The sequence below is a fragment of the Emydura macquarii genome, unplaced genomic scaffold, assembly GCF_026122565.2.
Source record: "Emydura macquarii macquarii isolate MOO-44397 ecotype Brisbane River unplaced genomic scaffold, CSIRO-AGI_Emac_v2 contig_312, whole genome shotgun sequence".
Taxonomy (NCBI): Eukaryota; Metazoa; Chordata; order Testudines; family Chelidae; genus Emydura; species Emydura macquarii.
The window spans coordinates 6,871,755-6,893,574 of NW_027130449.1; the positions used below are offsets into that span (position 1 = coordinate 6,871,755).

Sequence of the window (21,820 nt, forward strand, 5' to 3'; positions counted from 1 at the left end):
TGCTAGTTAAAATGCATTAGTTAATACTTTTTTAAATGCAATGTATTTTGTCTGTAGAGACAAGGCCATACATTAATGATGGGGCACAGTAGGTTTTATAAAGCTGTTGGATTTTGAGAGTTTGTAACTTTGTCAGTGCACACGAAGAAGAGGGAGATCAAATCTCATGCTTCAGGGTGCAAACTAATCACCACAAGGGTCAGGAAGAAAATTTACACACCCCTCATACCAGACAGAGCAGTGTACTGTCAGTTAAGTGCTTTATAGGGACTTTTCACCTTCCTCTCTGCTATGAGGCATGGGACTGTGCTGGAATTAGGTTGTCAAGATGATGATCAATGGCTGATCTGGGAAAACAATTCTCATGTCACCTGCACCTTAAATAATGGAATGCATTATTTATATTATAGCCCCATTCACACTTCACAATAATTTTGTAACATCTTCATTTAAATTTAGAGATATGTCTGGTGTCTAAGTGCATTTTGGAAGCGGGCTGAAAACTGCTTTGAGGGGTGGTGATTTATATCTAGCACTGAGTTAAGCCAAGGAGAGGATTTCAGAGGGTGGAGGTGGCAAGGTTTTTTTTTGGTTGGTTGGTTGATTGGTTGGTTTTTTTGTTCTTTTAAGGCAAAGTGTCTCAGATTGTAATGTCAGACCAAAAGAAAATTAAGCAGCAAATGTAGCTGTATTTTTGGTGGGATTCTTTCATTGTTTGATTTCCTTTGTTTCAGCTCCATTTGTTTTCCAAGAAGCCCAGAGATAGTAGTAAGCTTAATTCAACAACAGAGCTGGCTGGACAATTGGGTTTCCCCCTCCACCAAGGGAAGTTTGTGGGCTTTCCCCCCTTTTTTTGAAAGCCCAAAATAAACATTTTGGGGTTTCAGCCGAAAGTTTTTAATTTTTGGATTTTCAACTTTCCACCAAAAAATTGAAAGTTTGCCACAAAAAGACACTTAAGACAAAAATGTTCATTCCACCAAACCCCCAATTTTCCATCAGAAAAAAAGTTTTTGGATGGAAACGTTTTGACCAGCTCTAGCCAGTAGTTCAGAACCATTTTACATATCCCCTCCATCAGTGTCTTTGCTTCATCCTCACTCCAGCTGCCCTACTTGCTCTTACAAGCCTGCCCTCCATTCATCTCTGGCCCCTCCCAGCAAAACCCCACCCAGAAATATTTGAAGAAACAATACAAAAATCCTGGCATCATTTGCTGATCTTCCCCACAACTCTGTCTGTCTGGTCTATTCGGATTGTAAGCTCTTCAGGGCAGGGAGGCTCAATATTTTGTACAGCACCTAGCACCATCACGGTCCCTATTTTAACACAAATAATGAATAAGAATGACAGTTCTAGGACTCTTCTCGGACAAAATATCTACCAGAAAGGCTGCTGATGGCCTTGATTCAGCAAGCCACTTAGGCATGTGCTTAAATCCTTTACTGAACTGGGGCCGAAACGAAGCCCTGATTCAGCAAAGTACTTAAAACCATTCCCATTCAGGACAGCAGTTAAGCATTTGTTTAAATGCAGTCCTAAAATGGGGCCAGAATTTCCTTTGCCAAGGTACCCATGATGAAGCCAATGCTTTATAAAGGTGCCCAGTCCCCCATGTTATGACTACCCCAGGAAAGCAACACTCAAGCAGCCTCATAGGTACCCACTGAGATAGGTCTGAGCTGAAAAGGCTGGACCTGGATTCTAACCTTCCCAAAGCTCAACGGGTGTGGCCTTGGGCCTGGGCTTATCATGCAACATCCCGTGCAACGGTCCTCCTGCAAACCATGCGAGTCACTTGCAGTACACGTCTGCACAGGAGGTGCTGAGTGAGGTTGTGTCTCTCAGATCTTTAATACACTTTGCCTAATTAAGGTGTTCAATTCTCCAGTTTAAATAGCTGCCAAATAGCTGCTACAAACTGATTAATCTTTTGATGAAGGTAAAACTTGCTGGAAAAACCGGACACAAAAAATGTGAATTTTCTGCAATTCAATTGCCTTCTGCTGTGTTAAGATCTGAATAAATTTTAGAGACAGGATGAGCCTTTTACATCTAACCCACATTTTTACTGTGTGCATGTCTCTAAACAAATGTAACTATGATTTACACACAGACAAAATATGGTGTGCATAGGAGTGGGATATACTTAGAAACAAACCGTCTCCATGAAACCTGCATGGGCATACACACAAAACTAAGGCACCTGGTATTGGCCACTGTCAGAAGACAAGATGCTGGGCTAGATGGACCAGTGGTCTGACCCAGTATGGCCATTCTTATGTTCTTTCCCCAGTATTTTGGGACTGTGCATGGGTAGAAACATGAGCTGTCTACCCCTCAAAAGGGAAATTCCTGGTCTCCCAAAAGAACCCACAATACTTGATCCCAGATCTTTAAAAGGTCCTAGAAGCTGTGCTATTTCTAGGTGTAGGAAAGCTATTTTAGATCTTCCATATTTTTTCCCCCAAGTATTGGTTATATTTCCCCCTTCTATTCCACTGATCACTGTATAACTGGAATCTTAGTGCCTGATTCTCTCACTGTGTAGTTGTACAGCACCTAGCACAATGGGCCCCCTATCTCGATGCTACTATAATACAAATAGTGTATTGTAGTTATGATTTGCTGGTACCCATGTTAACTCTCCATAGTGCTGAATCAATGGCTCCTGTGCCCTGTCCCCAGAGCTGAATTCACCCTTAGCAAATCCCTGGAATATTGCACCTTGGGTGGAATTCATTGATGAATTTCTGTTATGAATGGGAAAGAATGAGGCATATTTATCTATGTCCTCTTAGCTCATGTCATTTTTAACTGTTGAGAGAGCCTTTTCATCTGCCGCTGGAAGGGTATACTCTTCCCTCTCTGTCTCAACTGTTCAAAACTCATTTGAGAACCAATCTCATCTCTGTCTTAATCCTTTCCTCAGCCATTATTCAATATTTAAATTTGCATCTGCATTATTTAACTCAGCAAAGTGTTTGGGGAGATCATTTGCATGAAAGATTCTCTTTAAAAAGTTGGATACCCTGTTTTGCAAGCATGTACTAGGATGCATTCAGTGATGACAACAAAAAGGAAACCAAAGCCTCAGCCTTCAAAAAATTAACCATGGGCAAACTAATCTGGTGTTCATGAAACCAGCTCTCATGGAAATAAATCACCAAAGCAAACTCTGATGTCAGTAATTTTGTGACGCATAAAATTGATTCGTTTTTACAATCAACACATTTCTCCCCCGATAAAATGTGCACTTGACTTTTTGGTATAATTATTTGTGCAACAGTTAACATTTGCTGCCTTTCCTGGCTGTCAACCTGGAAATAATAAATAAAATAAAAAAATACTCTCCTCCAGAGACAGGATTTACAAAAAAAATCAATCTCAGAGAAGCCTCCTTTGTATTTTGTTGTGACAAGACTGAATTTAAACAGTCTGTGAAGTCAAAACAGGAGAAATATCAATACACATTAATTTAATCAAGAAGCACTACTCTGCCATTGCAGGCTACACTCGGATTTATTTCCAGAGTGGTTTCTGTGGGAGTTATATTGACATCTTGTTTGTCTAAAGCTATCTGTGGTGGCCAGCGGTCTTTTAAAACTGCTCAGAATGCCTCAGAGCCCTCTCAGCATTTGCATGAACTTTTGTCACATTGGTTTAAGACACACAAAACCCAAAGTGTTATGCTAGGGCATAGCCCTGGTTTCTTCTCTGCATCTTCCCATCTTAAAACCTGGTTTAGCTGGTGAACGCTCCACCCCCAGAGGTGACTATCCTCCTGTAGCTTCTTTCACTGCTGTACAGGGAAACCCACTTCCAAAGGAGAGCCCTACAAAGGAAAAATACGTTAATGAAAAAAAAAAAGTGCGCTGCACTTGATGTTGTCAAATTCTGCGGGCCCGCGGGAACGCTTTGAAACAAGCCTCGCATTAAGGAGGGGAGAATTAAAAGGATAAGCTCCAGCATCCCAAATGCAGAAACCAGATTTCCTTGACCTTTCCGATGAATGTACATTTTGACTGACTGACTGTTCGTGCCGAAGTAATTCAAACAGACACCTGACAATCCTCTCAACAGACAGTTTTGACGCTGTATCAAGCGCAATGTGCTGCGATCTCAGGATGGTCTGGCCTCACAATTTGGTTCGTCCGCCTCTGATTTCCTGAGACACCCTAGGCGAGTGGCTGCTTCTCCAGGGGGTCGCTTTCCCCAGACATGAATTGTTTGGAGGTTCACTGTCATTCATAACATTGCTCATTCTCCCTAGACCCGCCTCACCCCTCTGCTGAGCAATCACAGATGTGCACGGCCTAGCAGATCAAATTCCCAGGGGAGGAGAAATCAGTGACAAAGTTGAAGTGTCACTCACTTTATTTCCACCGGCCGTGGAAGACAGGTGATCAACACAGCATGCAGGGCCAGCCCCTCTTCCAGCAATCTCAGCCCAACATCTATGCATAGTGCCCACTGGGCCTCAAGATCTGACTCTCAGACTGAGGCAGAGGGCAGCTCTCCCTACCCCCAGACTGTTGTGCAACCATAAATTAACTCCCATAGCTCAAATCTTCCTCTTGTACTAAGAACTTAGGAGATGTATCATAGCACCACTTGGTGATGTTTGACCACTGCCATGTATAGACATTGGATGGCAAGTGCTATGGGTGTGGAGTGTATTATTCTATAACCATTTTGGATTACTTTGTATATTGTATCTCAGTTAGACCCTAGCAGAGGTTATTGTGCTAGGTGCTGTACAAACACAGGCTAGAAGACTGTGACTGTGTCTAATTGTTTACAACCTAAATAGACAAGACAAAGGGCAGGGAAAAGAAAGAATTAGTTACAGATGGGTAACAGGCACAAAGAAATAAAGCGACTTACCCAAGGTCACACAAGGAGTTTGTGGCATATCCAGGAATTTAACCCAGATCTTTGGAATCCCAGCCCAGTGTGTTAACACAACCAATCCTCCCACTTTGGGATGACTTCTGCTAGCTAGTAACATGAGTCATGTAACATGAACTGCTGAAAGATTTGCAAAGCTGGATTTGTGCTCAGCACATCTGAAAAAAAAAATCAGACCATCGAGCTTCCTAAATATGGATTTAGGTGCTTAACTTTTAGCGCACACTCTGGAAAATGTTGGTTCTGTCCACTAGGAACTAGGCTGAGATCCATCAGACTCATTACAAACAGACCCACCAAATAGCGACCACTCCATGTTTAAACTGGCACAAAGGGCATGATAAGTTACCCGCATTTTGGTCAAGAGTCCTGTACACAGAAGTAGGTCAAAACACTCCGACATGGAGAAAGGGAGATACACCAGCCCCCCCCTATGGCTTCCCACTGAGCTTTTCCATCATGAGTCTGATCCCAGACTGAGGCACCTTCTCCTCCCGCCAGCTGATGGGCAGAGCCGCTGAAGAACTTGGCCGGAGGCAGGAGGAGGGTTGCAAATAACGTTTTTCAGGATGTGAAGATGGGCTTCCTAGGCAAATGGGCCGGTGGCTCCAAACCATCCATTTGTTATTTGGCTTCTGGCCTCCACTCTGAAACCGTGGCATTTCTACTCTGATCTAAACAGGGTCAGGAGAGAAATAAACAGAGCCCTGCCCTAAGCAGACCTTCCTGTACCTAGAGAAGGAAGAAGTGGAGACTCCAGGAAGTCCACTAGTGACTTTGCTGTGTTGATCTAGTTAACCAGGGAAGCACTCAGACACTAAGCAATGGGTGCCAATACAAAAGTCAGAGAGAAAGCAGGAGCCACCAGGAAAGCCAGCAATGAGCTCAGCTGTGCCCATCCTTGATGATGCCTTGTCCTCTGACTCAAAGACAGAGTCAAAAAAACTTGGAGCACCTCCCCAACGTGATCGCCAAACAGGCAAGCGAAAGCAGAGCGGAAGGGGAAGCAGGCTGCAGGGTGAGTTTCATAGTTTACTACCTCGCTGGTGCTAATGTTTTTTTGCACCTAATCAAGCTTGCTCTATAATCACTTTTCTGGATGTGTGTGGGGTTTTTTTTTTTTTAAAAAAAACAGCTGCACTTTTAATGAGCCGCCATCTCCATTCTGACATTTGAAATTTAATCTGGAGCAGCAATTTGATGGCAGGTGAGCACCTTTCATTTTGCATGTTTATCCATGTAGCATTTGCAGGCCTCTGCTAACAAAGAAGGGTCGAGCCCCTGCTTTCCAATCAGCGGATATTAATTACTAGCCAATGACAATGCAAAGCCTATATAATGCTGCTGTGCGGGTGCCACCGGCATCAGGGTCAGAATGAGCGAATAATGATTCATCTATGGCATTGAAGGGCCTACAGGATTAAAAAAAATAATCTGCCACTTGTTTGCGATGGGTCACCCATGGGTCTAATTGCACAAAGGAATGTGTCATGTCTTGGAGTCCCGTGTGTCTGCAGCCTCCTCTGCTGCTGAGATCAGAGATGGAAAGGATAAAATGGGACAACGGTCAGGCCCTGTGAAATTTGTTTGCAGACTGGGGGATATGGTGATCTCACAGGTTATGGGGAAAGTCAAGCGCATTCTGTCTAGATGGTTGAGAGTTGATCTGCAAAGCCGGGCAAATAACTCACTGGATGTTCCTGTTATATTTATGGGTATAGCACCCAGAAGTACGCTATGCATGTTGCAGTGCCCCCACAGACATACAGGAGAGGAAGGATGGCCCAGTGTTTAGGGGCTCAAACCTGGGACTCAGGAGACCAGGTCTAATTCCCTGCTCTATGGGACAATGGGTGAGTCACTTAGTTTCTGTGCCTCAGTTTCCAATCTGTATAATGCAGATAATAGTTCTGCCCTGCCTCCCACGGGTGTTGTGAGGATAGACACATGGAAGATTGTGAGGGACTCAGATATTATGGTAACAGAAGCCATATAAGTACCTGAGATAGAAGATGGAACCCTGCCTTGGAGAAGCTACAGTCTACATTGCACTGAATGGAGCATGGGGAAAGAGAGTCAACATCTAAACAAAGGGCCGGATCACGGCTGACCTTATACAGATGCTTGAAAGAGGAGCAGGACAGAGGGACAATACCAGAACTCTTTCTCCACTTTGTATGGTCATTCTAGGAGCCAGCCACAATCACAGGCCCTACACTCAGCACCTGCTCCTCCCTTATGCCAAGACAGCCACAGCACCCTACTTCCTTTTACACTGGACTGCTGAATGGGGTGCCCACTGGGAAACAAGCGGCAGTGCACCCTATGCGCCCCCAGCCACCAAACATCCCCCACCTCACGTATTTGCTCAACTGTGCCTAGCAGTTGCAATAGGTCATCCTGCAAACTATCCCCTCAGACCCAGCCCTGTGGTTAGAGCAAGAGTCTGACTCATTTTGGATTCCCCCCTTCCAGTTCCTGGGGATCCCACAGCTCTGGGAGAAAAATCTTTCTTCCCGGTGCCCTTTTTGACCTGGGACAAGTCCCCTTCCCCTCCCAAGACCTCATTTTCATTCTCTGTACAGCAGAGATGATGATACTGACCTTTGTAAAGCCCTTTAGAGTCTCAGATGCAAAGTGCTACAGGAGAGCAAATCCATGTAAAGGTGTGTTCCCGTGGGAGAGGGTATTCAGTATTTATTTATGACGGCACCTACACACCGTTGGCTAGCATGACAGACCACTCAGTGACCAATAATAGACTTTGCTTCAGGGAACATTGATATCAGCAGCTTGGTATTTCCAGTGAATTTTGTGTGCATTCTTCCACCAGTCAATGAGACGTAACCTGGAAACACGACACTTCTTGCTGATTTTGCAGTCAAGTAAATCAGACTAATGCGCTGCACAAGACCAGTTATATTTCATATGTCCACAGATGCAAACAGCGTGTTTCCTTTTCCAAGAATGCCATTGATTATTGCTCATGACACCCCAAGCTGAACAATCGGGATGCAGACCAGATATCCCACAGCTTTCTATCCTCTGGCTAGCCTTCCTGTCCTCGGGGCTGTCCAGAATGGAATATTAATTGGTGAATATTTGTTTAGATCACTCCTGCCACTTTGCCATTCGATTCTGGCGGCAGTTCATCAGCAGCTTCGAGACTCTCTGCCTGAGGCATGCAATAGAGAATTCCAGTTGCTGGGAGGGAGCGGGACGTAGGGCTGGCTCCTGCCCGCGCACAGTCAAAGGTTGAGATGTGTAGGGGCTGTTTTCCAGCCGCCCTGGAGGTATGAGGACTTTGAGGATAACTCTCATGGCAAACTTACTCGACGAAGGACAATACTGCTCACTGGGTTACTTCAAAACGGCACAGCTTATGCAACGCGGTGGCATCTTTACTCTGCCACCCATGCTATGGTAACTCAGAGGAGAAACAAACCAGCTCAGGCAAGATCCTGTGAGCTGGACGCTTGCAAACAATGGAGTTTGCTTCTCAATCAAGTTTAAAACCGCCTCCTAAGCGGCCTTTTATTGTTACTTTTTATATCTTTGGGGGCCATACCACGTGTGGTTTGCAATAACGGCACACTTTACTCACACCACTGGCTTACAAAAGAACTTTTCCAAACTGATGCTGGTCCAAAGTCTTCAACTGGACCGGGCCATGTCTGTACCGAAGAAGTACTTCATGCCTGATTCACCGTGAGACCTTGGAGGAAGGGCAGTAAACTGGACCCTCAACATGTTAATAAGGCCTAGTCTACTCTTGAAAGTTTTGCCCAGATAGCCTTGCCAGTCTGACTAGATCAGCAAAACCCCGCCCAGCACAGACCCAGCTTAGATCAGCAAAGGAATGCCTCTGCTAGTGCAGCTTCTAGCCGTCCAGCAAGTGAAACAAAATACGGCGGCCAAATCCCTTTTAAGCCAGTAACTTCCAACTGCCTCTATACTAGGGCCTGGATTTTTGAAGGCGTTGGCCGTGCTGCGTGCCCAGTGTTGCAACCCCCAACTGATCTAGGAGCCTAAATCTCATTTTCAAAGGGGTCAACAAGCCTGTTCTGTTCATTCCTTCTGGTGCTGGCCATGGTCCGAGACAGGACACCGGGCTAGAGGGACCATTGGTCTGACACAGTATAGCCCTTTCCATGTTTTCAATCAGGGCCCTGAGCATCCTCAAAGTCCCATTCTAACAGCCAGGGCTAAGGGCACTCAGCACCACACAGGATCAGGTCTCATTATTTCTAAGGTGGCCACAGCTGTAGCATCCAGGCCCCATTGCTGAAAGGAATCCCAGGCAATTCAGTCTGTGGAGCTTTGAATGCCAGCTGGAAAATCTCCCAGAGAGAAATTAGTCATTGAGACCCCAGGAGATGAGTCTGCACAGCTCTGAGCATCAGCCTCCTTTCCTTCCAGGCAGTGAAGTGGTTAAATGCCTATTTGAGAACTAGCCCTAGACAAGGGAAATTAAATACCATCACCTTCTCCTCGTCTGCCTCGGGTCCCCCATCACCTAGTCACCCACCCATACTCACTCACCGAGCACAGCTTGAAGCTCTCTCTCTAAACCCTGCACTGTCCCCAGAGAAGCCAGCTCATAAGCGGGGGGCAGAGATGCAGTAGAGAATCTGCAGCGAGCAGACGCTGCTGCTTAGGATGCTGGCGGTCACATTCCCACTTTGTTGATTCGCGGGGAGCATTTCCCTGAGCCGCTCCCCAGCACATCAAAACAGCTCATGAATTTTATAAACCGAACTCATTGTAACCAAACCATGAAATTGCAAATTTAACTGTCAACAAACAGACTTCGAGGAAGCTAATGCTGCTTGACGCTTACATAATGATCTCAGACACAGGGAGCCAGCACGTCCCCTGTCCAGCACGGGGCTGGGCCTGAGTCCATCTCCAGAGCCGCAGGGGGATTAATGCAATTCCCACAGGCCATTCCAGGTGCACAGAAAGGTGCAGGTGCACTGACCAGGAGGGCTAGCGCCCTGGCCTGCAGGAGGATTCCTTCCCCCCCCTCCAGCTGTCACAGGGGCTCAGCACTGGCCCTCCCTCACAGAGCCATCTCAGAAGCAGAGCCGACAGGCAGCACCAGGGTGAGGAACCCCACAGCGTGAGCTTGTCACACCCAAGCCCGGGGCATGGAACGGGAACAACGAGACCAACGGCCCCTCGTGCAGGCCCGGTCCGGTGCCAGCCACACGAAACCACCTGAGAACACTTCCAAGCCTCAGCCCAAGCCGCGTGCTGGGAACAGCAGCACTGGGAGAGGGGCACAGCCATGCAGAGGTGGCAGGCCAGGGGGATTGACCAGCATCACCACCACAGCAAAGGGAGTGTGTTCTCATCCACACGGCCCCTGCTGCTTGCATGCATTAGCACTGGAGTCTGGAGAGAGGTTTCTATGCCAGCCCACCCCCCCCCCTCCACAAGCAGGCCTGCCTCCCGCACCACTCGACTCCAGGCCAAGCATGGACCCACCACCACCTGCTCCAAGTGTCAGACGCCCCGGCGGGGGAGGCCGGGAGAGTCCTCATTAAGCTAACGGCGTGCTAATTCATTCGCAGGGGAGGGATCGGAGGCACTGCCTCATTTGCTCTGTGGAAGTGGTCATTAAAATGAAGGGTGGCAGGCTGGAAAGATGGAGTGGGCGGCTAAGGCTGGCAGCTGCCTGAGAGATGGAGGGGGAGGGAGGCTCCCGAGGGAGCCCTTGGGTTAGTCGCATCCTTTCAGTGGCGTGCGGCGCAGCCCTGTCAGGGCGAGAGCAGACAGACCGTCGCAACAGGAGCTACACCAGCCCGATGGACCTAAGGCACGGGCAGAGCGCCGTCAGCAAGCAGATCCCAGCAGCTTCTAGGGCAGGATCAACGGCTGTGAGAGACAGCATGGCCTAGCAGTTAAAGCAGTAACCTCTCTTCCCTCTGTGCCCCCCCCGCAAACATCCTGAAGCGCAAACCACAGTGCCCCAACGTGGTGTAAAACTGACAGTGGCCACGAAGGGGGTTTTGTGTGTGTGTGTGTTTGTTTGAATAGATGGCCCCTTGGAGTTCAATTCCTGCAGCCCTCGCCAGGCCCTCCAACACGTTCGTAAGGCCTACCTGACATTTACGTTTCGTCGACTTAGCCGCACCGGTCTAGCCACACCAGCAAAACCCTCCTAGCAGAGACCGAGAATGCCTTTGCTGGTGCAGCTTCCAGTAGTTCAGTGACTGAACTAAACTACAGAGGCCAAATCCCCTTTAAACTGGTAACGCAACTGCTTGTAAACTAGGGCCTGGAGTTTTAAAGGAATTGAGGTGTTGCTGCGCTCAGCGTTGCAATGCATAACTGATCTAGGAGCTTAAAGTTCCCTTTCAAAAGGGATTGAGGCACTTAGGAGCCCGACAGGACTTCGACTCAGTGCCTAAATCCTTTTGAAGAGGAGATTTAGGACCTCAGTTAGATGTTGTGATGCTGAACGCAGCGGTACTTCAATACCATCAAAAATCTGAGCCACGGCTTTGGTCAGCAGAGAAGCGTCACACGTGAGCACAGGAAGTCCCACTCCTGTAGCAGCAAGGGACCTGGCCTCAGACACTAGAACCAAAGCCCCAGAGATCCGTACGCTCCCATACATGACAGTCAGTGTGTGCGGGATGTCACCTCCTGTGCCTGACTAAATACTGCTCCCCACTTAGAGACCTGTGCCAGATTTATGGAGGTGTTCAGGCAACTAACGGGACTTTAAAAAAAATAAAATAAAAAAAGCATCGAAGTGAGTTATGTGCCTAACTCCCATTGACTTCAAGCTTCTGCCGGAGAAGCAACCATGGGGCCTGACATACCTACTGCCCAAGTTCAGATCCAGATCTGACCTTCGCAGGCTGAGCTCCATCTCAATTGTGGATGTCCGTCCGAACCAGGAGGTGCCTACGGTGCTGGATTATGTACAGTGTAAGGCTGCCAGCAAAAGGGCCAGCAGGTCCCCTGCATTGAGGATCACTCCGAGACCAAGATCTCTCTGGAGGAGACTCTTCCCACTACACCCATTTCCTGTGTGGAAAGCCCATGGCTGAATGTGATGGGAGTGGGGTGGCTGATAACATGGAGGAAGGGAGGAAAACTATCAGCAACTGTGATGCCCTTGGGCTAATCATTTATGGAACGGTGAATACACAACCAAAGCCTTTACCCACTCGTGCCTTGATTTCTTGAACTCAACTGGACAGAGACAGAGCTCACTGGGTAGTTTTCAAGGGAAAATGTTTTTGTTGCAAAAGGCCAATTTGTTGAAACCAAAAACCTTTCAGGGAAATCTACTGGTTGTTTAATAGAAGCCCCAAACAAAGATTGAGGCCACATTGTGCTAGGTGCTGTACAGGCATAATTAAATGAAAGCAGATTAAATTCAAATGTTGATAAATGCAAAGTAATGCACGTTGGAAAAGAATAGCAACTATGCATATACAATTATGGGCTCTAAATTAGCTGTTACCACTCAAGAAAGGTCTTCAAGTCATTGTGGATAGTTCTCTGAAAACATCCACTCAGTGAGCAGTGCCAGTGAAAAAAGCTAACAAAATGCTGGGAATCATTAGGAAAAGGATAGATAAGAGAATATATTGTATTGCCTCTATATAAATCCATGGTATGCCCGCATCTTGAATACCGCATGCAGATCTGGTCGCCCCATCTCAAAAAAAAGATATATTGGAATTGGAAAAGGTACAGAAAAGGGCAACAAAAATGATTAGGGGTATGAACAGCTTCCATATGAGAAGAGATTAATAAGAGACTGTTCAGCTTGGAAAAGAGATGACTAAGGGGAGCCATGATAAAGGTCTATAAAATCATGATTGGTGTGGAGAAAGTAAATACGGAAGTGTTATTTACTCCTTCACATAACATAAGAACTAGAAGTCACCCACTGAAATTAAAAGGCAGCAGGTTTAAAACAAACAAAAGGAAGTAATTCTTCACACAACACACAGTCAACTTCCGGGACTTGTTGGCAGAGGGTGTTGTGAAGACCAAGACTATAACAGGTTTCAAAAAAGGACTAGATAAGTTTATAGAGGATAGGTCCATCAATGACTATAAAATGCCAGGATGGGCAGGGATGTAAAACCATGCTCTGAAGCATCCCTAGCCTCTGTTTGCCAGATGCTTGGAATGGGTAACAGGGAATGATCACTTGATGATTGCCTGTTTTGTTCATTCCCTCTGAAGCACCTGACATTGGCCATTGTCTGAAGACAGGATACTGGATTAGATGGACCATTGGTCTGACCCAGTATGGCCGTTCTTATATTCTTAAAGTACCTGCCCCAAGAGCTCGCAATTTGAAGCATGTGATAAGACAACTGGTGGATACAATACATATACACAAGTAACAGAGTCACAGAATATTAGCTGCCTCTCCACTGTCAAGTGTTTTGCAAGCACTGTGGCAGAGGCAGGCTTTAACGACAATAGTGTAGGGTTTTGAAGGTGTTAACAGGGCATTCCTCCCATGCCTAAAGGGAGGCAAAAGAGAAAGCATGAAGGTGCTTGTGGGAAAATTTGACTAATGGGCAACAAATGTTGGCATCATTAGCAGAGTAAAGGCAGGGGTTGGAGTATAAAAGCTAAGGGCACAGCTGAGCCACAGAAAGCCCTAAAAGTAAGTAGCAGCAGCTTGTGTGTGACACTGTGGAATTATCTGCCGTCATTAGCTTCCAAGAAGCAGACAGATTTTTGTGCTGTGTTGTTACGTGTCACCCTCGTTAGCACTGCAGAAGAAACGTAGCCACAGAACAGAGCTGGGCTGCAGTCTGGCTCCCACATCAAACACAATTATTAAATTCCAATCCCAGGGCTAACTTCTGCCCTGAGTTATGCTTGTGCAAAGCCTTCACTGTGATTGCCCAGGTGCAACTCTGGATAGAATGTGACCTGCAGAATCTTCATTCCCAGCCACTGCGCATGAGCCACACAGAAACCAGCTTGATTTTCAGATGCCGGCATGAGTTTGCATGGAGAGAGAAAAACATCTTTATCTGTGAACTGAGCAAATTTGTTCTGGATGCCAGCGAGAGACAAACATGGAACCCCCGTGATGCTGGGTTTGTAAAATCACTTCCTAGAGTGGAACCGTACTTTACGAGTTAGATGAAGCAGGGATGACTGGGTGCAGCATTGTCATTTATTTTTGACAAGTGATTCCATCCCATCCTCCTTTCCCCCCTCTAAACCATCGCTTTAAAAGTCTTTCCAGTCCAACTGTTCCTTGTGGAAGAATTTTAAGGGAAACTACTTAAAAGCTTTACATCTAGTTTTCTACTCCCAACCCCCTGAAGATTCCAGTACAGCAAATAAAGTGCTTAGTCACTCTCCTTAAAAAGATTTAATCTACTGTATTTCCAATGCTCGTGTGATTAAAACCCACTTCAATTTCCATTCCCAGAGCTACGGCTGATTCTCTGCTTAAAGGAGAATGGCACAGACAAATCTTTTTGCACCACATTCTCCACAGTACAAAAAGAAAGCTTCAGGGATCTCTGATGCCCCAGTGTTTTATTATCAGGAAGGAAGCTACCCCATTTCTATAGGCATCTAGACACTGCTTGAACCTTATCAATGGCAGGTAAATAAAATGGGGCCTGGCATAGACAAGTGTGGTACTGTCTGGATTGACATTCAGATTTAATTGATTAGAAGCCAAGCCTGCCAGCCCAGAAGTTTTCACTCCCAAATATCATCAGCTGCCTTGCACCCACAGCAGTAGACAGTAATAGCCTGAAACAACAATAGGTAGGAAACCGGGTCCAAAACCTTAGATGGAAGAGCCAGGCCACATATGAAAAAACAATCAAACTTTAGGCCCTGGTGAAAACACTGCAGCAACCTGTAGACCGAATAAGAGAGTTGTGAGCAGTGACACACATCTGAGACCCAAGGGGATAGGAAAACTCTAACCAGAACAGAAGTCGCAGTGTAAATAAGAAGCATTTTAGCAATGAATGGGTTCTACTGGATTGGCCAAATCCTACGGTCTTTTTCACTCGGGTCACTTTGGAGTCGGGTCAGTGGAGTCACTCCTGATTTACCAGTATAAATCTTAGCTTGCTGAATGTACTCTTGTACACTCGTTAAATCCTAACCATGTGTTCTTCCTGAACTTCACATTATTCATCTTGAATATAATGCTAATAAATATACACACTGCTGTACAGGAGAAATCAATAATTGGTCCCAGTTCCAGAGAGTTTCTAATTCAAATACAAAGGGGATGGTGCATGAGCAATGAAATAGCTAAATAAAGAGGTTGTTCTAACAGAATTCTCTCCAAATAAACACTGTCAATGTCACTGTGTTTTGGTGTTGTATTATATGTCTGCAGATTGTTAATAACCTGTGACAATGAGGCTACGGGTTTACTGAAAATCTAGAGGAAATCGACTTTCCAATGAGAGATGGCAGGATGACCTTCACTGGCTAAAAGTCTGGCAGGAGATCAAGGCCAGCTGTTTGATATGTTCAGAATCCCAAGGAAGCAACCAAACTATCACAGGTCAAAATGGTGATAACCCTTGAAAGCACAATGTAGTAAAAAGGAAGAACAAAAGAAAATTAATGTTCATGAGAATGTTTAGCACTCGCCAATAAGGAGCGATAGAACTGGCTGGAAAAATAAAATCAACATTTTCACACAAAATTTCTAACAAGCATTTTTCATAAGTTCAAAAACTGGAAAGCTTTTTTTTTTGCGTTTTTACCAATTCAGCTGATGCTTTTGAGCTACCAAATACTAACTGCTCCTTTCAACACCTTGCGGTATTATCCTTCCACAGCACGGATGACTGTTGTCTAAGAGCTGATCAGAAAACGGTAAGTATTTTCCACTGAAAATTTCAAAAGAAACTAAAAAGACATTGATTTCTCCCCCCCCCCCCCCTATTTCCTGTTTTACAATTTTTATTTTTTCCATGAAAATTCTTTTTAAAAAGGCAATTTTTATTATAAAACATGCAGCCCAAAATTTTCAACCAGGTGTATTATTATGTCCCGAGTGGAAGCAAAGCAAGGGGACGGTTGACATTTCCAAACTTAGCCAATTAAACTTAGGCACCCTAATCCATATAGAGGGACCTAAAAATGTTCCTCATTTTCAAAAGTGCGGAACATGCTCCCGCCAGAAAGTACAGATTGTTTTGACTTGAAGTAAAGAAGAATCTGTTCATAGTATAAAGCCACAGATGAGCACTTTAATCGATATTAGTTACACTAAGCAGAGATCACTAAGCACAGAGCAGCCAAAGCTCCTCCCAGTGGGAGCTGACATGACTGTGCACAGATGCCTTTACCTTGAGAAGGAAGAGTCCTTCAATACCATGCAATATCTCAGACAGCATCCCACCCATCATGCCAGATGGAATCTAGTTTAATTAGCAACAAGAAGACAGCAGGTTAAAAGTTTGCAGGAGCTACCTGGATCCAACCTGCCAGAGGTCTCCATGACAGGAGAGCTGGCAGCACAAATCAAGCAGTACATCTGTGATCTGCACCCAGAGTAGAACAGCTGCACCAGTGCTCAAGTGCACTCACTACTAAGCAAAAATAAAACCTGAAGGAGTGAGATTGAGAGAGAGAGAGCATGCACATCTTGGAAGCATGCAGAAAAAGCATCACTAGCCCACAAAGTAGCATATGGCCATTTCTCTCAGTCTATTATTCTCGTCAATAGTTAAGGTATCTAGAAAACTGCTGCTGCGTTTCCTGGTTCTGAATTTAGCAGGAGACAAAAGGAAAGATCTCAGGCTGAAGCCCAAGGGGAAGCACAGGACTGGAGACACTGTGAGCTTTCCAAAGGCTAATACTTCTACCCTATCTTCACAACTGGCTTCTGCTGGGAGACCCGGGAAGAGAAATAAATAGATGGGGGATACCGATAGGTTCACAACGCGTGAACAGAGAAGTTCGATAAAACAGATACTCTAGCTGGAAGATTGCAGCATAACACGACTTTATTTCTTAGCATTCAACGATTACACCCAAACCTGGAAGCAGGGAGAAAACAGGCTGTACCCTGCGGCAGTAAGGTACAACTCACCCCACCCATCTTGCTTTAGGTTGGCTCTTTGCATACGGACTCCCATTGCACACTTTGTTACTGCGCCCCCAAGTCTGTTACATCCAGGAGAACCACCCACTCTTAAAGTGGGGCTTGTGCTGGGATTGCAAAGTACCTCAGACACCCTTCAGCTAGCTTTCACATCATTTCCTACAGTGATACCTGCTGGGAGATGCTAGGACCGCAACAGCTGTAAGTTCCCCTTGATCCAAACTTTCCACAAGGAGGAGATAAACATACATTTAGGGTCTGAATTTCAGAAACAGACCTTGATTTTACAAGTGCAATTCAGCAGCTACCAATAACGGTCTATACATTTTGCTCTTACAATTAACTGTGGGTACAAATGGCAGCATTTATCCAGCTACCTGACTGCAGAATCATACACATCAGTGGTAGATGTCTAAATGCTATCATTTGCTCCCATCGCTAACTGCAGCTCAGAAATTAGAGGAGAGACTGTGACCCTTTCAGAAACCCTTAATCGCGATGTGATTTTCCTTCGAACATGACAGCATTTCCTATATTTGGATTACTCCGAAATTCCAGCTCCATAATGTCAATCCATTTATTGTCTCCCCACCACTATTAAATATTTTCATGTGATTTTTTTTAAAATCTAAAATGTATACACATGAATGGTCCAAGGGCAGTCAAAAGTCTATATAAATGAACAGGTAGATGCACTTGCATCAAAATCACGGCATTTGAATTAGCCATAGATGAGATTGAAGACATGAGGTTAAAAACTTAATTGACTAAATCATTTGAGAACCCACGCACTGATTGTATGATTTAAAATAAACGTATCGTTGGCCATCAAAGAGTTCCTACTCTATTATTACATATCCAGAGTCGTTATTCAAGGAGCACAAATAGTCTCTCAAATACCTAATGGATTCAGGGAAGAAAATCTCTCTCATTTTTTATTTGCTTGTTTTTCTTTCTTCTCTGAGCAGGATGGAGAGCGGCATGGTGACAGCAGTTGAACAAGAGGAACTCTTCTTCCTGAAATGGTTCCCCCCTCCCCAAAGTGGAACCACCTTACCTCACTGTTTAAGACTCCAGTTAACTGAATCACTGAGGTGGGGATGGAATGGCTGGAGGATGTTCTCCTTAGATGTAGGTTTGGGATGAGCCAGAACCAAAGCATCCTGTAGTTCTGGGCCCCCGGTGCGCACACCAGTTTTGGGGGCCCTGGGGCCAAATCAAACAGGCTCCCCCCCCCCCTCCCCTCCAAAAAACTTACCTCTGAGGGGAGGCCCGGGGAGGAAGGGTTGGAGATCAAGAGCACCCCGCTCATGCCGCAATGGCGGCTCCTTGTAACTAGACTGAGAACCTACAACTCATTCCATGTAGGCTGCCAGAGAGCCAACCAACACAGCAATGTTCGGGCACCGCTGGGGCAGCCTCTAATCCACACCACAATTAACGGCAGCCGCCACTGTTCCCGGGCACCATTAAGCTCACCAAGTTCCCAAGCCAAGACAGAGGTGAAAGGCTCCATAGCCCATTACCAGCCCCTGGGTCCATCTAGAGTTCCCCAAGCTCTGTGTCAGATGTGCCTGCATCCTGCATGCATCAGCTGCCTCCACCCCAACCCCTTTTACTTTTACATCCCCAGTGAGTTGCATTGGTCTGAGAGCAGCAGGGCTGATTTCTCTCTGCCCTCCCGTAGCAGGTTCTGCCCTGATCCTTCTGCGCCATGGCCCGGGATGCATGACAAAGGAGTGCCCCCTATATCCAGGAATCCAGGACATAAGCTGCACAGCGCTGCATGCTTATTTCAGTTACCCCCCCACACACACACACCCACCAAACTGTCACTGGATCAGCTCAGATGCATCCCTGTCTCCATTTAATGCCCTGCTCCCCTTTACACACTCCCTTTGTGCTACCCAGCAGGGCGGGGCACTGCAGAGGCAGGCTGACGTGTTAAGATTCCTGGCACGGGTGGAGAGGCGAGATCCATCGCATCCTGCCGCAGAGTCAACTAATCCCACCAGGTTAATGCTCTTCCGTAGCTCATTCTGGCTTATTAAAGCCAGCAGGCACCCTGCGGAGGATTCATTACCTGTGCCACTTGAAGGCAAGGCTCTGCTTTAATGAGCCGAGGAACGCGGGAGGCCTGTCTCTGCTTCAAGCCTTAGACGGCTACATTTGTCCTGGAGGCAGGGAAGCCCTCGGCCTCTGGGGTCCCATTCCCGGGAGCAGAGCTATTACCAACAAAAGGGGAACATGCCGGAGAGGCTTGCAAGCAATCGTTTGGCTTCTGAGCCGCTGTGCCAGGGATTGTCTCTCACTCTCACACAGGCACACCCAACCTGACCCATTTTCTCCATCAGTAATCACAATGCCCATCTGGACTGCACAATGCCCTTTTCACATGGCTGCCCTTTATTTATTTATTTGCTCCAGGGGTCCCCTATCAAATTACCCAGAGGGGAAGAGCACAGGGAAGATGGATTTCCAAATCAGTAAGTGGAAAATGATATGAGAGAGAGAGAGAGAGAAGGCGGAAACTGCTGTTGTACATCTTCATCCCTTTAAATAGTTCTCAGCCGTCCCCTACAGAGCCGGGTTGTCTGCCTAACAGATCTCCTCTAATTAATCAAGTCCTCTCCAGCACTAGTGATAAAGACCCAGAGCTGGCGGATAAGATATTGCAGGAGCTAAAGGAGGATGACACCCTTACAGCAGAAAGGAATAGGAGGACTTCATCTGGAGGGGCACAATTATTTCACCACCATGCTATGCCTCTATACCCAGCACAGTCTGGCTAACTCCGGCTATAGCCTGCCTTTTTGATCTGGGCTTTATTTTCCCTCCTTTTCTCTCTCCAATTCCCTTCTTCTTGCCAGGTGGCAGTTTAATTTGTTTTATTCTAGGCCTTTCCTTTCATGAACAAACTTGCATGCACGCTTTCTGTCTGTAACTTCGTTTCCAAAATTCGGGTCATAAAAAGAATGAAAAGGAGGAAAAAAGGGAACGAAAAAGGAGCCAAGAGATCAAAGGTGCTTTTTATATTCTCTCTCTCTCTCGCAACATAACGCAAAGGAAATAAGGGGAAAGAGAAAGACCCCCACGCTGCTCACGCCATGGTTTCTGGCTTAAAAGGAGCGAGGAATGAGTGACATTGATGAGCCTCATCTCACAGGGCAATGGCTTCCCAGAATCAAAGCGAACCAAGAACATTTGAGAACACCGTGGATTACGAAACTGAATTGTGCTGAACCAAGCAAAGGAAGATTCACCATCAGCATCAATCCCATAAACGCCACCGCATTGTACTGCCTTCTGGAGTTCTGCCTTTGCCTTCATGTCAAGCCTCTTTACACAATCAATCTGCTTATGCTACAAGCGCCTCAGGGCAGAGGATAGCCATATTTTCATCTTACTGACTCCTGGGCACATTCGTGGCTAAGACAGGGCCTAAAAGAAAGCCATTGTGATGCCATTCTTTGAGGGTACACTGATGCTTTAGGAATATTCCGTACTAGTCTGTATTGATTCTTTTACCTCATCCATCACTATTGTATCAGAGCAACATCGAGCAACATGACTAACATCTGCCAGACGGTTATCTCAGCCTCAGCTAAGAAGGAGAAGCATGTGTCGGGGTGTCTGTTGTTTTGGATTTATGTATAAATCGATCATATTGACACACACACCTGCACCCCTTGCTCTATGTTTGTGACAAAAGGCAATGTCAGTGAAATGTGCCTTGCACTTGGATCAGAAGATGCAGAGATTTGGGCTCGTCCTTCATTCCTGGGGGAGCTCATCCCCCCAGTCTTGGGCCAGCCTTGAGAAAACTGTCTCCTGCACAGATGAGCTTCGAAAATATAAGGAATATGCAAATTAGAGAGAAAAAATCACTACAGTCCAGCTCTATCTTATACAGGGATCCGTGTCCAAATTGTTCCCCCAAGTGCTTTACAGAATGAAATCAAACAGCAAAAGTCAAAGTAAAATTCTGCAGAGTGAGACAGACGTATAAGCAAGGGAGACATGAGACAGATTTTGTGAAGGAAGAGAAAGGGATCTAGCTGCCAGATGAGCAGGAAAACAAGAGTGAGATGCTCAACAAAATAATGGCACAATCCTAAATGGAAATTTTGAGGCAGCATGGGCCAGTGGGCAGGGCACTGGACTTCGATTCTATTCTTATCTCTGCCACTGGCCTGCTGTGTGACCTTGGGCACATCACTTCCCCTCCCTGTGCTTTTGTTCCCCTCCTACCCTTTGTCTTGTCTGTTTAGATGAACTCATTGAAGCCGGGGCTGTCTCTCACTAGGTGTCTGCAAAGCGTCTAGCACAACAGGGCCCTGATCTCAGCTGGGACCTCTAGGAGTATGTCTACAACGCAGCTGAGAGAGAGAGTCAGCACTTCCCAGCCTGGCTAGGCAGACTGATGCTAGCGGGGCTCAAAGCGAGAGCGCTAAGAACAGCAGCGCGGACCTTCTGGCTCAGGAGGAAGCTTGGGGCTTTCAAGCCCACTCGACCCCTGATCTTCAACCTCAGGCGCCACACCCAGGTTGCTGTTTTCCCATGTGCTAGCTCAGGTCTGTCTACCCAGGCTCCCCACTGCAGTGCGGGCATACACTAATGCAGATGCGCACCACCACCAACCACCTCAGAGGGCTCACGGCACAATGCACTTTGGAGGAAATGTCCAAGTGGGCGGCAAGCCAGGATGCAGAGACGAGAGCTGGGTCCTTAGGTCTAGGCTATCCCTAAGGAGCCACAATGTGGCTCAGATTTTCAAGCACGCGCTTCTTCTATTTAGGTTCCACGTGAAGGAGCCTG

General features: G+C 46.3%; 1 protein-coding gene across 2 annotated transcripts in view; it reads right to left on the minus strand.

Annotated features, from left to right (window-relative positions):
- The window catches only part of OPCML (opioid binding protein/cell adhesion molecule like), a 721,645-nt gene that overhangs the window by 652,665 nt on the left and 47,160 nt on the right, over window positions 1–21,820 (minus strand). The window lies entirely within an intron of this gene.